Raw genomic sequence first — 15785 nt, 5'->3', positions numbered from 1 at the left:
ACCCTGAGCTGTAACTCCAAACCCTATGTCAAGAATTTACTGAGGATTTATGCATACCAAATCTAGAATTACAAGGGGCTGGGGACTTAGCTCAGTGGCACAGCACCTGCCCGGCAAGCACAAGGTCATGAGTTCGATCCCTGATACCAGAAAAAAAAAAAAAAAAAATCTAGAATTACAAATGGTATGGTTCCTACCAGCCAGTAAAATCAAAGCAAAACTTAAGGCCCCAAATAGAAACCATGCTTTGTTCTTTGATAGGAATTATTATCACAGAAAAACAACTTAGCCACCAGGGAGAAATTTTAAAACATCAAATCCTCTTTTTGCATTATTCAAACCCTGTGAAAGGCAGTATTGGTCCACACAAAGGTCCCTTCCTTTCATGTGGCTGTCACATCACACAGCCCTCGCCTGCTCCGGTCTACTCCCCACCCTCCCACCAGAACCCACTCCCAGACATTGTCTTCAAGACCTAGTTCTACTCTACCTCAAGCTTTCTCCCTGACTCTGCATACAAAGTTCCAAAACAAACAAACAAAAACCAAAAAAAAAAAAAAAACTAGTGTGGCAAGATGAAGCCTTGCTTGGAAGCCTTGCTAGGGAGGAAAAAGACAATGAATAAGCAAAACCAGGGCCAGTCTCTGCAGGCTCTGAACAAATGCCTCCAAACTATCCTACGTCACAAAGGTTGACCTGACCTAGGTTCAACTTAAAGGTAGCAGAACACATGGGAAATAGTATAAAGGAACAAAAGTATTCACATTTGCTAAGATAATATCATAAGCTCAAAACAGCTCTATCTGAAGATGAATCTGATCATTTTATGTGGAATATATTGTAAGAGGCACAGACAAGAAGCCAAGAAACCTGAAGCGCAGAAGGAAAGAAAATGATTACATGTAGGGACCACTGCCCAGCAGTAAGACACTGCTCCGGGTGCTTCGTGTGAATGCGCTTGCCAGCCTGAATGCCCAGCCTGAATTACACAGCACGGAAATGTGTAAGGTGCTGTTCTGTAGACAAGCTTGACCAGTGTCATGCGAGGCAGGACATGAGGAAAGAAAGGGCGTGGTGAGCCAGTGCCTATAGCTGAGGAGAGGAAGTAATTGCAGGTAAGGTAGCTGAGGAGAGGAAGTAATTGCAGGTAAGGAGGTGAGTCCTGCACAACTTCTGTCTTTTCCTCCTTTGGCACTTTCATTCCCAGGGGCAGGGAAACATTTACCTTCCAAAAATGGTAGAAGTTAAAAAGAGAGAATTAAAGGAGAAATTGCCAGTTTCCTAAAGAGAGAGGAAAGAGGAACAGAAGGCCACAGCTTCTTCCTGACCCAGACAGAGAGCAAAAAATAAGCATCATGTAGCGTCTTGATTTAAAGAAAGGAGTACAGTGGACCATGGAAGCGCACACCTGTAATCCCAGCACTTGGGAGGCTGAGGCAGAAGGGTCACCTCAAGTTTGAGGTCATAGTGAGTCCAACGCCATCCTGAACTACAGAGCAGTGTTCAATCTCAAGAAAGGATGGGAGGAAAGGAGACGAGAAAGAGAGAGAGAGAGAGAGAGAGAAGGTAACCAATGGCATTATTTCATTTTCCATATCACAGAAATTTACGCTGTTAAAAATCTTCCTTCCTAGTTATTTCCCTCTGACAGATAAGTACCAATTCATTTTAAGAACTGAAGCATTACTCTTTTGCTCTTGAGACTATAATTCTTAAGGTGTCTAAATTTAACATTTCAGAAGCATGATGGTCTCATCCACAATATACATTTATTGATCACTGATTGCATAAACAGTGCTGGTGATGTTAGAGAAAGGTCCTGACCCCAGGGGCTGGCAAGGACACAGCACGGAAATGTGCTTGATTAATACATCTGCATCTTGGTTCTTCCTTAAAACCCAGAGGTGACAGTAAGACATAAGCCTCTATTTATGGATAATTAATCTATTACCTTAACTGGCATTAAGCAGGAAACCAAAGACCATTAGAACAAATTAAAATTCATTAATATACCAAAACAGCTCAACACTAGGATACTGATCTTAATTAGAAATCACTCTGAAATCTGTTTTAGCCCTTATAGAAACTTTTAAGTGAACTGTCTATATTTCTTTATTCAAAATCCCTATTAGCCAACTGAAGCCCTTAAAAAAAAAAAGTCAACTGAAGCAAAACCTATGGGCTGTACCCTGTGATTGGAAGAATCAAGTCCAATTGCAGTAGCCAGTTCAGGTACAACTTAGTTGCTTGAGACTTCCTCCCCCAGCGGGTGATACAACAGGGAAGTCATCTGACAGAATCTGCTCTGCTTTGGGGTAGTTTATATATTCTTACATATTTAGCCTGCGTTACAGTCATGCAGTCTGAGCAGAAGTGTTTCCTGAGCACTTATTGTCACAGTCTTCTGGATGGTACAGAAAAATGAAACAAAACACTTTTCCAGAATTCTCCTGAGAAACATTGGATAGACACAGGTCCAAGCAACACGGATCTGCACAGGTAAATGTTTACGAACAGCAACTGCCAGCAGAGGTTACAGGAGCCAAATGGCCTTGGTTTAAGTCCCAGCTCCACTAGCTGCCACTGTGACCAGGCTTTATAGCCCTCTCCAAGCCTCAGTTTCCCCTTCTGAAAAACTGGATTTATAACGCCCACCTCATATGGTTGCTGTGAAGATTTAGTAAGGCAATGAACATAAAATATGCAGTACATAAAAGGAGCTCAACAAATACCAGCTGCTATTATTCTCATTAAAAATATTAGTTTTGTTGTTACTTCCATTACTACTATGCCTGGCACAGCTACTCCTCTCAGCTGTATTTTGCCCCCTACCTTCAGGACAAGGAGGCTCCCCGGCTGTCGGAATCAGTCCAGTCCAGATGGAGTCAGGCATCGCAGGCGTGGAGGTGAGGAGGCTCACAAGCTGTCAAATGTCACAGAAGAGGATTTCAGATGGAGGAGATGGCCACAGAGGGAAGTGAGCCTGCGCGCTATAGAGCAGATAAGTTTGCTCTAAATGGCTTTCTGAGCTGAGGACGGGCACATGCTCACAGGTCATATGATAAGCCGGAAAGTGTCTTAAGAATGCTTGAGTTACTCCAAAAAAAAATGCAGCTTTTGAATAGTCACAAAAATCTTACGCCTTCCTCTTATGTTATTTGAAATTTCAAAATAAATTTAGTATCAAGAGGAAAAAGTGTTGGATGCATTGGCAACTTTAAAAAAAATCTCATTTGGGTCTTAAAAGATACATATTTCTTCTTTGATCATGTAACAATGTGAGCACTGAATCAGCTTGTGCACAACTAGCTTTTCTTTCCTAAGGGGTGGGAAAACAGAACCTGAGGCAGGTTATTCTCCATGTCAAGTTTATCTGACGCTTAATTCTCACACTGACTGATACACTCCATGTGGGACCATGACCCCCTTATTCCCAACCCCTAACTTTACAGACCAGGGGACCACGAGGCTGGAGTGGCTTCTTCTTACCCACCTCACTAATTGGTAACAGAAGGAAAGAGGAAGCCTGCTAATGGAGAGAAAGTCGGAGGAGGAGGGGAGGGAGGACAGCAAGGCTTGCCTGGAATGACTTGCTGTGGGAAATCAAATGCTGTGGGCAGCTACTTGGGTTTCAGCAAGAAATGGACTTAGGCAAAATGATTTTTCAGAAAAAGCATTCTTGCTGCTGCATACAGAACACAATAAATTAACTATGTCAGATTCCTTACCTCTGCACCTTCTGCTACCCAAACCTAACGTATCAACAAAATATATTTAGAGGAAAAAACTCTACTGTAAATGTTTTTCATCTGAGAGGTTTTGCTATTTATAGTCAGTGCTTAGCCATTTTAGGAATGAAGTTGAAAGATTCTTTTCCTCAGTGGTTATAACAAACTTGAAGCCTCCATGGCTTAAAGTAAACAAAGTTGGTCTCATTTTTTAAGGGGGACAAAACATTGCAAACAGCACTCAAGAGCTTGGAGTCTTTGGTTTATTCCCCAAATCAAAAGTCAAGTGTTTGTGCTGCCTCCACTAACGATCTCCTCCTGCTCTGGGAATGTGAAGGTACTGAGGTGTCCCAGCCTATGTTTTCTTCAAGGAACTGGTGGTGGGAAATTTTCAAGGCACAGTCCTTATACTGCACTTCCCCTCTTCCCACTGTACCCACCCTCTTTCCCCCAAAATAAGACCTAGCCAGGACATAACCAGCATTGAAAACTAGAGATAGAATTTGCAGCTTCACGGCCAGTGTCTTGAACTAGATTCTTCCTCATTATTCTTTTGCTCAGTGGCCAGTTGTAATGGCAAGTGAGGCAAGGAAAACTGACTGGGGCTGGGATTTTTGATCTCTAGTATTCCAAGCTGGTTATTTTCCAGTTAGGCCTTATTTTCAGGGAAACATGGAATGTTACATAATGACCTGCTGTTATGGTTTGGGAGTATTTTTGCAAGGGGAACAATAGAATACAGGTATTCATATATATATATATATATTTTGCCTTCTTTCTTTCTTCTTCTTTCCCTCATCCCAGTCGTTTCTTCCTTTGAGCAATTTCTTTCCCTTTCCTATCATCTATTGTACATTTTGAGTTTTACTTACTCTTTCAGGTTCCTACACCAAGGAGACAAAATGATGTTTTCATATGTGGGTCTGATTTATTTCACTTATGCAAATGGTCTCTAGTTGCGTCCATTTACCTACAAAAGCCTCGAGTTTATCTTTTTCTGTTGTTGTTTGTTTGTTTGTTTGTTTTCTGGTACCAGGTATCAAACTCACAACCTCACACTTGCCAGGAATTTATCTTTTTTAATAGCTGAGTAATACTCCATTATATAAAAATACCACAATGTTTTTATCCATTCCTCAGTGGATGGGCATCTGAGTTGTGTCCAAGATTTAGCTATAACAAATTGTGCTGCTATAAACATGGGTGTACATATATCACTGTGGTATGATGTCTTTAATTCTGGGAAAATACCCAGCAGGGGAATAACTGGGTTAAATAGCACTTCAGTATATACATGAATAGCTGCGATGACCGTATTGCTGATGTCTGATGGTGTATTGAAATGAACAGTTAATACTTACAATTTTTTATGTTCTGATCAACCATGCATGCTTCTGTCCAGTGGTCTGAGCAACTGATTTGAAGGTAACAACATGCAATGGAATTACAATGGTGAACTCCTACCATCTTTTCTAGTGAAACTCTGTATTATCTCTAATGTTTTATCTAATAATTATTTTCTTATTCTCTTTAATGGTTTGAGCAATGTTTCATTCTTACATCCGGTAATCTGAGCAATGTAGTTGAAGATAGCAATATATAATGTAACAACCACTGTTGATTTGTATTATTTTGTCTTGAGACCCTGTATCACTTTGAATGCTCTTGCTTTGATTTGTTTATGTTCGTGATACTGGTATGCTGCTACTGTTCTATTTTGTTTGTTTGTTTGTTTGTTTCTCATTTACTACTCTCTTTAAAATAAAAAAAGTAAAAAAAAAATAGAATACAGCATACATATTTTATAAGATTATTTATAATAGTTACCCAAAGAACAATATACAAAAGAGTGTAGGAAATCTGTCCACATACAAGACCAAGGAAACTAGCCAAGGGCCTGGATCCCACAGAAATATCCTGCAGAGTCCAGCTGAAGACCTAGGGCTCATAACAATGTCTCCCACAAAGCCAGCTAGAGGCCCAGAGCTCACGACAATGTCTCATGCAGGCCTGCTTCACGGATCTGTGCTGGGAAGGCCCAAATGTCAGTGGTGGAATCTAGGAAGCTGTGCCAGCAGGATGAAGGATCTGTGCTAGCAGGCTGAGGGTTCAGCATTGGAGCCAGGAAGTGGTGCTCAGAAGAACCAGAGCTCCCCCAAAATGTACCATAATTATCCTCAGCAACAGTGAGGTCCCGAACTCCTCCAATGATCAAGATGGCTAAGTTCCCATCAAGAAAACCAATGCAGTAAGCTTCTCAGGAGACCAGCAGTGCACCATCATCCCCTCTGGAGACAGGAAGCAATGCTCAAAGTGAGGACCAGAGCTCCCCCAAAGTGAACCAAAACCATTCTCAGTGCCAACAAGGTCCTGAGCTTCTTGGAGGATGAAAACAGCCAAGTTCATCAGGAAAGCCAGCATGACGAGCTCCTCCAACATAACCAACAGCTCCTTACACCTTCTACCAGCTTCCAACAGCCTTCTTCAGTTCCCCAAAGCCTTCCTTCTTCTCCAGTTCTGCCTCTTACGCCGCTGGCAACAGTTCCCATGTGGGCCTCCCTCACCCAGCACCATGCTTACTCAGTTCAGCTGGGGGTTATAAATGGACCACCAGTTGTGAATCCACTACATTTCACCCCTGGTCAATTTGATAACCATACACATTTCCTTTATCCATGGTCTCTAGTGGCAGATTTGTGAAAAGTTAACATGTTTTAGTCTATTCACATGCACATTAATATAACAGTTACATAGATACAGTTCTTTTTTACACTCATTCTTGCACCAAAAACACAATATATAAAGGGTGACCAAAATTCAAAGTTAAAAGACAATACTTTGATTAATTAGCCCAATTACAAACATATATCTAAAAACAACATAAAAACGTTAAAAGAAATTACAATCACAGTTCTTACTTCCCATTAATTTTTACAGTGCATGGCAAGACTGAAAAATGGGGATCTCCTGCAGTTCAAATACACTCTTATCTTTGGATGAAAGATTTCAGTTCATGTTTCTATTGTCCTGTTTTTAACAATCACGTTCTCCTTTTCAACCTTGCAACCCACAGTTTCAATAAAGCCACCCCTCTGGCCAAATGCTTCATATCAACTTACTGGCTCTTTACTCTTAATTTCAAACAGATCTGGCTAAAAGCTCTCAACAGTAACCATGTTACCCTACCGATAATAGACTACATTGAAATTTTGTTTCTCCAGACAGGCAATATCACTTAACACAAGCAAAATGCAGACCAACGTCTGCCAAAACACTATATATTTTACATGGGATCCAGCAACCAGTGCAGTCCTTCTCAATTGAAGGCTCCCAAGCTTCATCTCAGTCAGCATCATTTCCATCGGAACTCTGATTTTCCAGGCTCCAATCAGTCTCCAATACGGTTTGCAGCATACACAGGCTGACTCTTTGGCCAGTCTCTCAAAACTTTTCCAGATTAATTCCAAAGGTTCTTAAGTCACATGGCCAGGCAACATCACAACAATAACCCCACTCTCCCAGTACCAGTTTTGTGTTGGTTTGGGGCTTATTTTTGTAAGGGAGAACAATGTAATACAGGACACATATTTTATAAAATTATTTATAATAGTCACCCAAAGAATGATATACAAGAGAGTACAGGAAATCTGTCCACACACTACAGACCAGGAATTTAGCTGAGGGCCTGGATCCCATGATAATGTCCTGCATGAGTCCAGCTGAATACCTACAGCCCATAACAATGCCTCCCACAAACCCAGCTGGAGGCCTAGAGCCCATGACAACATCTCATGCAGGCTTATTTCATGGATCTGTGCTGGGAAGGCCCAAATGTCAGTGGTGGAATCTAGGAAGCTGTGCCAGCAGGATGAAGGATCTGTGCTAGCAGGCTGAGGGTTCAGCACTGGAGCCAGGAAGTGGAGCTTAGAAGAACCAGAGCTCCCCCAAAATGTACCATAATTATCTTCAGCAACAGTGAGGTCCCGAGTTCCTCCAGTGATTAAGATGGCTGAGTTCCAATCAGGGAAGCCAATGCAGCAAGCTTCTCAGGAGGCCGGCAGTGCACCATCTTCCCTCTGGAGCCAGGAAGCGATGCTCAAAGTGAGGACCAGAGCTCCCCCAAGTGAGCTAAAGCCATTCTCAGTGCTAACGAGGTCCCGAGCTCCTCGGAGGATGAAAACAGCAAGTTCATCAGGAAAGCCAGCATGACGAGCTCCTCCAACATAACCAACAGCTCCTTACAGCATCCACCAGCTCCAACAGCCTTATCTCCTCTCCCAACAGCCTCTTTAGTTCCCAAAAGCCTTTTTTCTTCTTTTCCAGGTCTGCCTCTTATGCTGCTGGCAACAGTCCTCAGGTGGGCCTCCCACACCCAGCACCATGCTTACTCAGTTCAGCTGGGGGTTATAAGTTGACCACCAATTGTCAATCCACCACACCTGCCCAAGACCCATGTTTGTGGTGGCTTCTCAGCAAATATTTGATGATTACCCTGGCCTTTAAGACTTGGCTGGCACCCCTAAATTTCATGGCCTTTCCCCTAAAGGGACCAGATGCAAAGGAACTCCAAGAGTCAAATTTATTCCATTGAGCCACTGCTCTGTTCAGTATCAGAGGCTTTGCCAAGGGAATACCCCTACAGTGCAGCATACTATTCATGCAGTGTTTGAGTTGTTATCTGAAAGCCAAGTTAAAGACAGTCACTGTATCGCACAGCTGACCAATAAATGGCAGAGTTTTCTCAGAAGGAAAGAGGAGACCCCTCTTCTCCTGAAGACATGGAAACAGGTTGGATGTGGGTGAGGGATGCTTTAATGCTTCTCTATGAAAAGGGGAACAGTTGGAGTAGGAATCTACCTTGAAGAGCGGTCTAAGGGACTTATTTCTTAATTATATGTATTTAAGGTATACAAGTTTTGATATACAGATGCATAATGAAATGATTGCTTCAGTCGAGCAAATAGCATATTATCTCACACAGTTGCTGGAGCACAGGTGTGTGTATAGTGCTGTGGTTTGGACAGAGAATGTCCTCCAAAAGCCTCATGTGCTCGTAAGGTGGGAATTTGGGAAGGGGATTGAATCATGGAGACAGTACAAGCAGTGGTGGTGAACCTTCTAGAGCTCTCAGTGATACAAACAGTTTACTGCCCACCACTGCACTATAGCTAAATTGCGGTCAGGAGGCGGGGCCTGGTTGGAGGTAGGTCACTGGGGCATGACCCGTGAGGGTTTGTCAGCCTCCCTGACTCCACCTTTTACCACGCGGTGCTTCTCAGACACCACAGTGTAAGCAGCTTCCCTCCCCCGGGTCCTTCCAAAGTGCCTTTTTGTCTTGGGCTGAAAATTCCAACAACAACAAAAATGAGCCCAAATAAACCTCTCATTCTTTCATCCTTTGACGTGTGTTTGTGTTTCAGCAATGAGGAAAGTGACTAAGATATATAAGGAAAGTACCAGAAATTCTCTCAGCAAATTCTCAGTATGAAATACAGTGTTACTGACTGGAGTCTTCATGCTGCACGTTGGATCTCCAGGCCTGCTGATCCTACCTCACTAAAAACCTATGCCTGTGACCGCCATCTTCCCATTTCCCTCACTCTTCCCACTTGAGTTTTATTTTGGGATTTTCTTTTTGTTTAGATTCCACATATAAGTGAGTTCATGCTGTATTTTTCTTCCTATATCTGACTTATTTCACTTAGCATGTTCTCTAGCTTCATCCATACTGCCACAAGTGGCAGGAGTTCCTTCTTTCAAGGCTCAATTATATGTATATATGTATATCATGATTTCTTTAGTCATCCCTTGACAGACATAGATTGTCCCATATCTTGGCTATTGTAAATGCTGTGCTGAACATGGGGCACGGCTCTCTCTCTGAGGTGGTGGCAGTTTCATTTCCCTTGGGCGTATTCCCAGAGGAAGGATAGCTGGCTCTCAAAGTAGTCCTATATTTTATGTCTTTAGAAACCTGTACAGTCTTCACACAGGCTGCCGCAATCTATCTTCCCATCAACAATATATAGGAGTTCCCTTTTCTCTTTATCCTAGACAATACCTGCTATGGCTTGTCTTTTATGCATTAGCCATTCTAACAGGTGTAAGGTGGTATCTAATGCTTTTGAACTGCATTTCCTTGATTATTAGTGATAGCGAGCACATTTCCATAAACGTGTTGTAAAGGACGTTTTTGCAGCTCTGTTTGCAAACACATGCCTTTGATGTGACTTGCATGTTTATCAGACAGCTTAGTGAATTTTCTCAGGAAGCAACATCAGCTTCAGCTAAGAGAAGCCAGAGATGGTGAAGCCCCCACATTTAAGTAACCCATGCGTCCCCACTGGAGACTGAATGGTGAGGTGAAAGGCAAAAGGGAAGAAACTCAGGAAATGATGAAAAACTGATGCCTAGGGGTCTGCTCTGAAACCTTCTAAGTTGTTGGGCCCTAGAAGCTTCCAAACAGGCACTTAGTAGCTCAGATCCCTTGCTTACAGTGATTCAAACAAGTCATTTCATGCCCACCCTCAGTAGTTCTCATCTTCTTCACATCTTGTTTTTTTCCTATTCACATCTTATATTGATCTTCCAAAATGATGATGATGATGATACTTCTTTTTGAAGAGGCAGTACCACAAATGGTATGAAATTCAAAAGTTATACAAGAAAATGTGGTGCAATATAACCTTGTATACTTCTATCTAGCCACCCAATAATGGCCCCAGTTTCTTAAGTAATTTTCAAAGGTGTTCTATGCATATATAAGTATAAACATCTATATATTTTATGGACAACATATATAGAATAATAATTTTAAAAATTTGGGGGGATAGTGCTGGGAATTGAACCCAGGACCTCACACATGCTAGACAAGTGCTATACCACTGAGCTACCTCCCCAGCCTTTTTTCATTTTGACACAGAGTCTTTCTAAATTGCTCAGACTGGACTTAAATTTGTGATCCTGCTGCCTCAGCCTCCTGAGTAGCTAGGATTACAGCTGTGCACCACCATGCCAAGCATCAAATATTTTTTCCTTTGAGCCATAAAAAGGGAGGAGCTTTCTCTTTCATTCCATTGATGTAGCTGTCTGTGCACCAGGACGAGAATGCAGAGACGCTGTAACTATCTGTGCTCATGAGACCATTTGTGCTGCTCATCACTATTCTGATTCAATATTTTTCCTGATTATTCCTGCCCTTAGTTCTCCATGTAACTTCAAAACCAGCTTCTCGGAGCATGTGGACCTTTTTTCCATTATATCCGGGCACTGATGGCAGCTTTTATGTATAAAGGTTATTGATTTTTCTATCTAGCTGCACTATTCAGTTCTCCTGTTTATTACTGTTGGCACTGATATTTAATTTTGAGGTTTTTCAGGCTCTGAATTATATGGTCTGCAAATGTAATTATTTTGCCTCTTTTTCCATTTGCACATCTATTTTTCTTACCTAAAAAGTTGGCCAGTACCTCAAGATCAATGTTGTGTAATGTGGAGAGTAGCATCCTTTCCCTAATTTAATGTGAGTTTTCTACTATTTATCCATGAACAGGAGCCAATTTTTGAAACAAGACAAATATATTTATTAAGGCACTATAAATTTAGTTATTTTATGATGTTTTTCATAATCAATTATTTTCATAATAGATATTTTCAGCAACCGTGGGTGTGAGCATATGTTCTTGCAGTTTTGATCTGTTAATAAGGTAAACTTCATTAATAAATTTCATACTATTAAATTATTCTTCCTTTTCTGAAATAAATCTCACTTGCTCCTATTATTTTTTTACTGTCACCTTGGAATTTGTTGCTAGTATTTTACTGAAGATTTTTGCACTGATGGTTGCAAGAGACATTCTTTTGTGTTATTTATATTGCTCCAGACTTCGGCACCAATATAATTTACACCTCTTAAAATGAAATTACAGAATTTTCTTTTTCTAGAAGTTTAAAAATCATTGGGTTGACTGGTTCATTAAAGTTAAAAGAACTCACCCAAGAAAGTATGTGTACATAATAGTTTGGGAAGAAAACAGCCTTTTGATATCTTTTTTATTTTCCTCTTGTATTTGATTTTGTTTTAGATTTTCCAACTTTTCTGCAGCCAGGCTTAGAATCTTATCTTTTCTTAAAACTACATATTTTATCCAGGTTTTTAAGTTTATTTTCACATTGGTGAATAAATAAATCTCCTATAACCTTTACTCCATACTTCTGATTATTTCTATGTTACTTCTTGTTTCATTTCTGCTTTGTCCCTTTGAAAAATAAATGAGCACATACCTGTAATCCTAGCACTCTAGAGGGTAGGGCTGAGGCAGGTGACTTACAAGTATAAGCCCAGCCCAGGCAACTTAGTGAGTTACCAAGACCTCCCTCCCATCTATATAAATGAATGAATGAGTGTGTAACTCAGTGCAGAAGTCCTGAGTTTAATACTCACTAGTACCACCTTCCCCACAAAACTTGCTCTATTATTTAAAATAGTCAAAAAGAGAAGCAACCCCAGTGTCCAAAAACAGATGAACAGACAAATATAACATCGTGCTGTAGTCAGAGGTTTGAAGGGGAACAATTTAATTCAGAACACATAATTTATATAATTATTTTATAATAGTCACCCAAAGAGTCATATACAAAGACAGTGCAGGAAGTCTGTCCACACACTAAAGATCAAAGAACCCAGCTGAGGGCCTGGATCCCACGGCAATGTCCTGCATGACTCCAACTGGAGACCTAGAGCCCTTAACAATGTCCCCTATGAGTCCAGTTGAATGCCAAAAACTCATGACATCTCATGCAGGATTGTTTCACGGATCTGCACTGGGAAGATCCAAAGGTCAGTGGTGGAAACTAGAAAGTCTGTACCAGTGGGATGAAGGATCTGTGCTAGCAGGCTGAGGGGTCTTCACTGGAGCCAGGAAGCAAGGCTCAAAGTAAGAACCAGTGCTCCCCACAAAAGTAGCACAGCCATCCTCAGCAACAGTGAGGTCCCGAGCTCCTCCAATGATGAGAACAGCCAAGTCTCCATCAGGAAAGCTAATGCAGCAACCTTCTCTAGGAGACTGGCAGTGCATCATCTTCCCCTCCAGGGTTAGGAAGCGATGCTCAAAGTGAGGACCAGAGCTCCCCCAAAGTGAACCGCAGCCATTCCCAGCAACAAGGTCTTGAGCCTCTTCCATGATGAGAACAGCCAAGTTCATCAGGAAAACCAGCATGACAAGCTCCTCCAAGAGAACCAACAGCCCCAAGAGAACCAACAGCTCCAGGAGAAAACAACAGCTGCCAAGAGCTTCTCGTCTTCCTCTCCCGTTCTATCTCTTAGAAGATAGAACCTCCCACACCCAGCACCATGCTGGTTCAGTTCAGCTGGGTGTTGCAAGATGACCACCAGTTGTCATTCCACCACACATGCTGTAGATACAAACAATTATTCACACTTAAGAAAAAGCGATGTTCTGATGTGTACTGTAACACAGAGGAGCTTTGAAAACACTGTGCTAAGTGAAGGAAGTCAGACACATAAAAACAAATATTGTGTGAGTCCACTTATAAGAAATAAGAAGACAGCAGTATGCTAGGTATTCCTGAAAGGGCAGAGATTCTCTTTCGGGTGAGGAAAACCCTTGTAAACAGACAATGGATGAAAAATGTCCCCCAAGGACCTTGTCTTGGTTACTTTTCTCTTGTTGCTGAGACAAAATACCTGACATCCAAAAGTAAGGAAGGAAAGGTTTATTTAGCTCACAATTTGTGGAGGTTTCAGCCCATAATCAGTTGGCTCCAAGGCAGGAGGGGGGCAGGGCACAGGGGCAACAATTCAAGGTGGCAGATGACAGCAAAAATCCCTTATATTGTAAGCAGGCGATCCCCACCCTGGGGCATGTTGTACTCCTGCCATCTCCATGCCCTCCTCTTGCACAGGATGAGGACGTTTACAAAGTGAGGACCCTGGCCCCCTACAGAGTTGCTTAGTTAAACCTCTAAACTTCTCAAATCAACACAGTGTATCAGGCCTCATGTGCTCTGAAAGGTTCTCCAACACTGATGTACTGTCCCTGTGACCGCTCATAGCCCCACCTATGAGTACACAAGACCTTCGAGGATCAGGTGGGAATGGCTGGACCACATTGTACTTGTAATTCATGCCACCCTTTTGTACTCTTAAAAATGGGTAAATAGCAATTTTACATTATGCATTTCTAATAGAATAAAATGATCATTTGAAAAAATAGTGTAGTAGTTTTATGTAATGATTTTTCAGACACAACTCAGAGTTAGCCATTTTTATGGCCTTATGTTTTGTCTCCCTCTGTGTCCCCTTGTTATCGTCTCTGAGTTCCCAAGCACTCTGATTCGAGCCTCCTTGCTGTGTCATTTAAGTCCTGTGAGTTCATAATGATGATCAGCATCCCTGTTCCACCCTGCTCCACCAAGAGACAGACCAAAGGTAGCTTTTCCATGTTTCCACTCAGCTCCGCTTCCCCAACTTGCCGTTGAGATCAAATGGGATCCAGAGACACTGCGGCACCCCCAGATGTGTGTGCTATTCCTGTATCCCAAAGAAGAGGTGGCTGCTTCTGCTCTCCCTCGGGGTGCCACTTAAGGAAGTTGCTCCCACCAGCTGAGCTACATGCCTACGTGAGTTCCCTCTCAGAGTCTTTCTGTGCCCATATGTGATTCTTAGTACACTGGGAGCCTCTCCAAGATATTATCTTTTAGTGTCTTTGAGTTTTGTCAAAGGTAAAATTCAGATATCCCATTTTCCCACCCTCATCCTGCTTCTCTTTTTCTGGAAGCTTCTGAGGAGAAAGGTAAAAGAAATATACCTTTAGTCTGTCCTTTTAAATGGAATCCCAGCATTTAAAAGGGGTGAAATGTATTTCAAGGTAAACATTAAGGAGAGCCTTAAAAGGGAAATACCTTGTCAGGGAACATCTATCCCGAGAGTTCCTCATGGAAAAGGTGGAATAATTACTTCCTGCCCCCGTGGTTGGTGATTAGAGTGTGTAGACTATGTGCCACCTACGTCATGCTTGTCCCTCCCCTGCGCTACCTGGCTTTCCCCCAGTCTCCTGTTTCACCTCACTCTCGCCTTTCAGAACCCCTTGGGACTTACCAATGGCCCAGCCTCTGCCATGTGGGAATTTGTGAGGGATGCAGAATCTCAGGCCCCTCTCAGGCCCAGAATAGGAATCTGCATTTTCACAAGATCCCCAGATGATTCATATGCACAGAAAATTTGAGAAGCATCACTGTGGATCTCAGCCCAAGCCCCATTTCCCCTCACTGTAAAATCACATCAAATTCTCCGGCTGTATCTTTTCATAAAACATTCCCCTGAGCACTCTAATTATGCACTTATCAGGACAATTCTTTTCTATTCATGCATCTCTCCCCTACTAAAATCATGCCAGGAAGTATGGTTACCCCATACCCAATCGATAAACATATGTTAACTGTGCAAATGAATGTGTAAAATAGTATATTTGTGTCTCAGGGCACTTTCAGTTGAACATAGTCCTTCCCCAGTCACCCACCAGAGGACCCATCCATTCCCGAATCAGGCTGGATCCTCTCAACCTAGCTTCTCCACAGGCCCAACTTCCTGGAGCAGGCCCTGCCCAAAGAAGGGAAGGAGTCAATAAGGGAATGCTGACATCACAAAAATGCAAGAAATTTCATCAATCACCAGTTCCCCCACATCTCACATACCTGCACAATGGCTCAAAGAGATTGTTTCCTGAGTGCTACTCTGGAAAATATGAACACAATTTCTGGCATGGGAAGGGAAGACATGCCCCACAGACACTGGCTCAGACACGTCATCCCACAACCCCAGCCCCCGGATGGCAGGATGCAGGAGGAGGGGCCAGCCCAGGCTGGGGCCCATGCTGAAGTCTGCTTCACCAGTCTCTTGTGCCCCTGCACAATTTCTCCCTGCAGTTGCCCTCAGCAGGTGTACCTGAAATTGCCTCTCAGTGGGGGAAGGAGAAGGGATACTGTTTTGATGAGCTAAGAATGAAAGGTGACGGTTTAAAACTAGTTCCCTACTTG

At 42.4% G+C, this 15785-nt stretch overlaps 1 long non-coding RNA gene across 2 annotated transcripts in view; it reads left to right on the top strand.

Annotated features, from left to right (window-relative positions):
* LOC102008788 overlaps nt 1-3128 on the top strand; it is a 32348-nt gene extending 29220 nt beyond the window's left edge. For both annotated transcript variants that reach the window (XR_001235663.1, XR_001235661.1), the window contains one exon: nt 2839-3128. This is a non-coding gene — a long non-coding RNA (uncharacterized LOC102008788). The remainder of the gene's footprint in view (nt 1-2838) is intronic.
* Nucleotides 3129-15785: the final 12657 nt, after the last annotated feature.

The sequence above is a fragment of the Chinchilla lanigera genome, unplaced genomic scaffold (genome assembly GCF_000276665.1).
Source record: "Chinchilla lanigera isolate Chin_1 unplaced genomic scaffold, ChiLan1.0 scaffold00045, whole genome shotgun sequence".
Taxonomy (NCBI): Eukaryota; Metazoa; Chordata; class Mammalia; order Rodentia; family Chinchillidae; genus Chinchilla; species Chinchilla lanigera.
The sequence above is the reverse complement of the archived record's forward strand: the minus strand, read 5'-3'. Positions and strand labels throughout refer to the sequence as shown.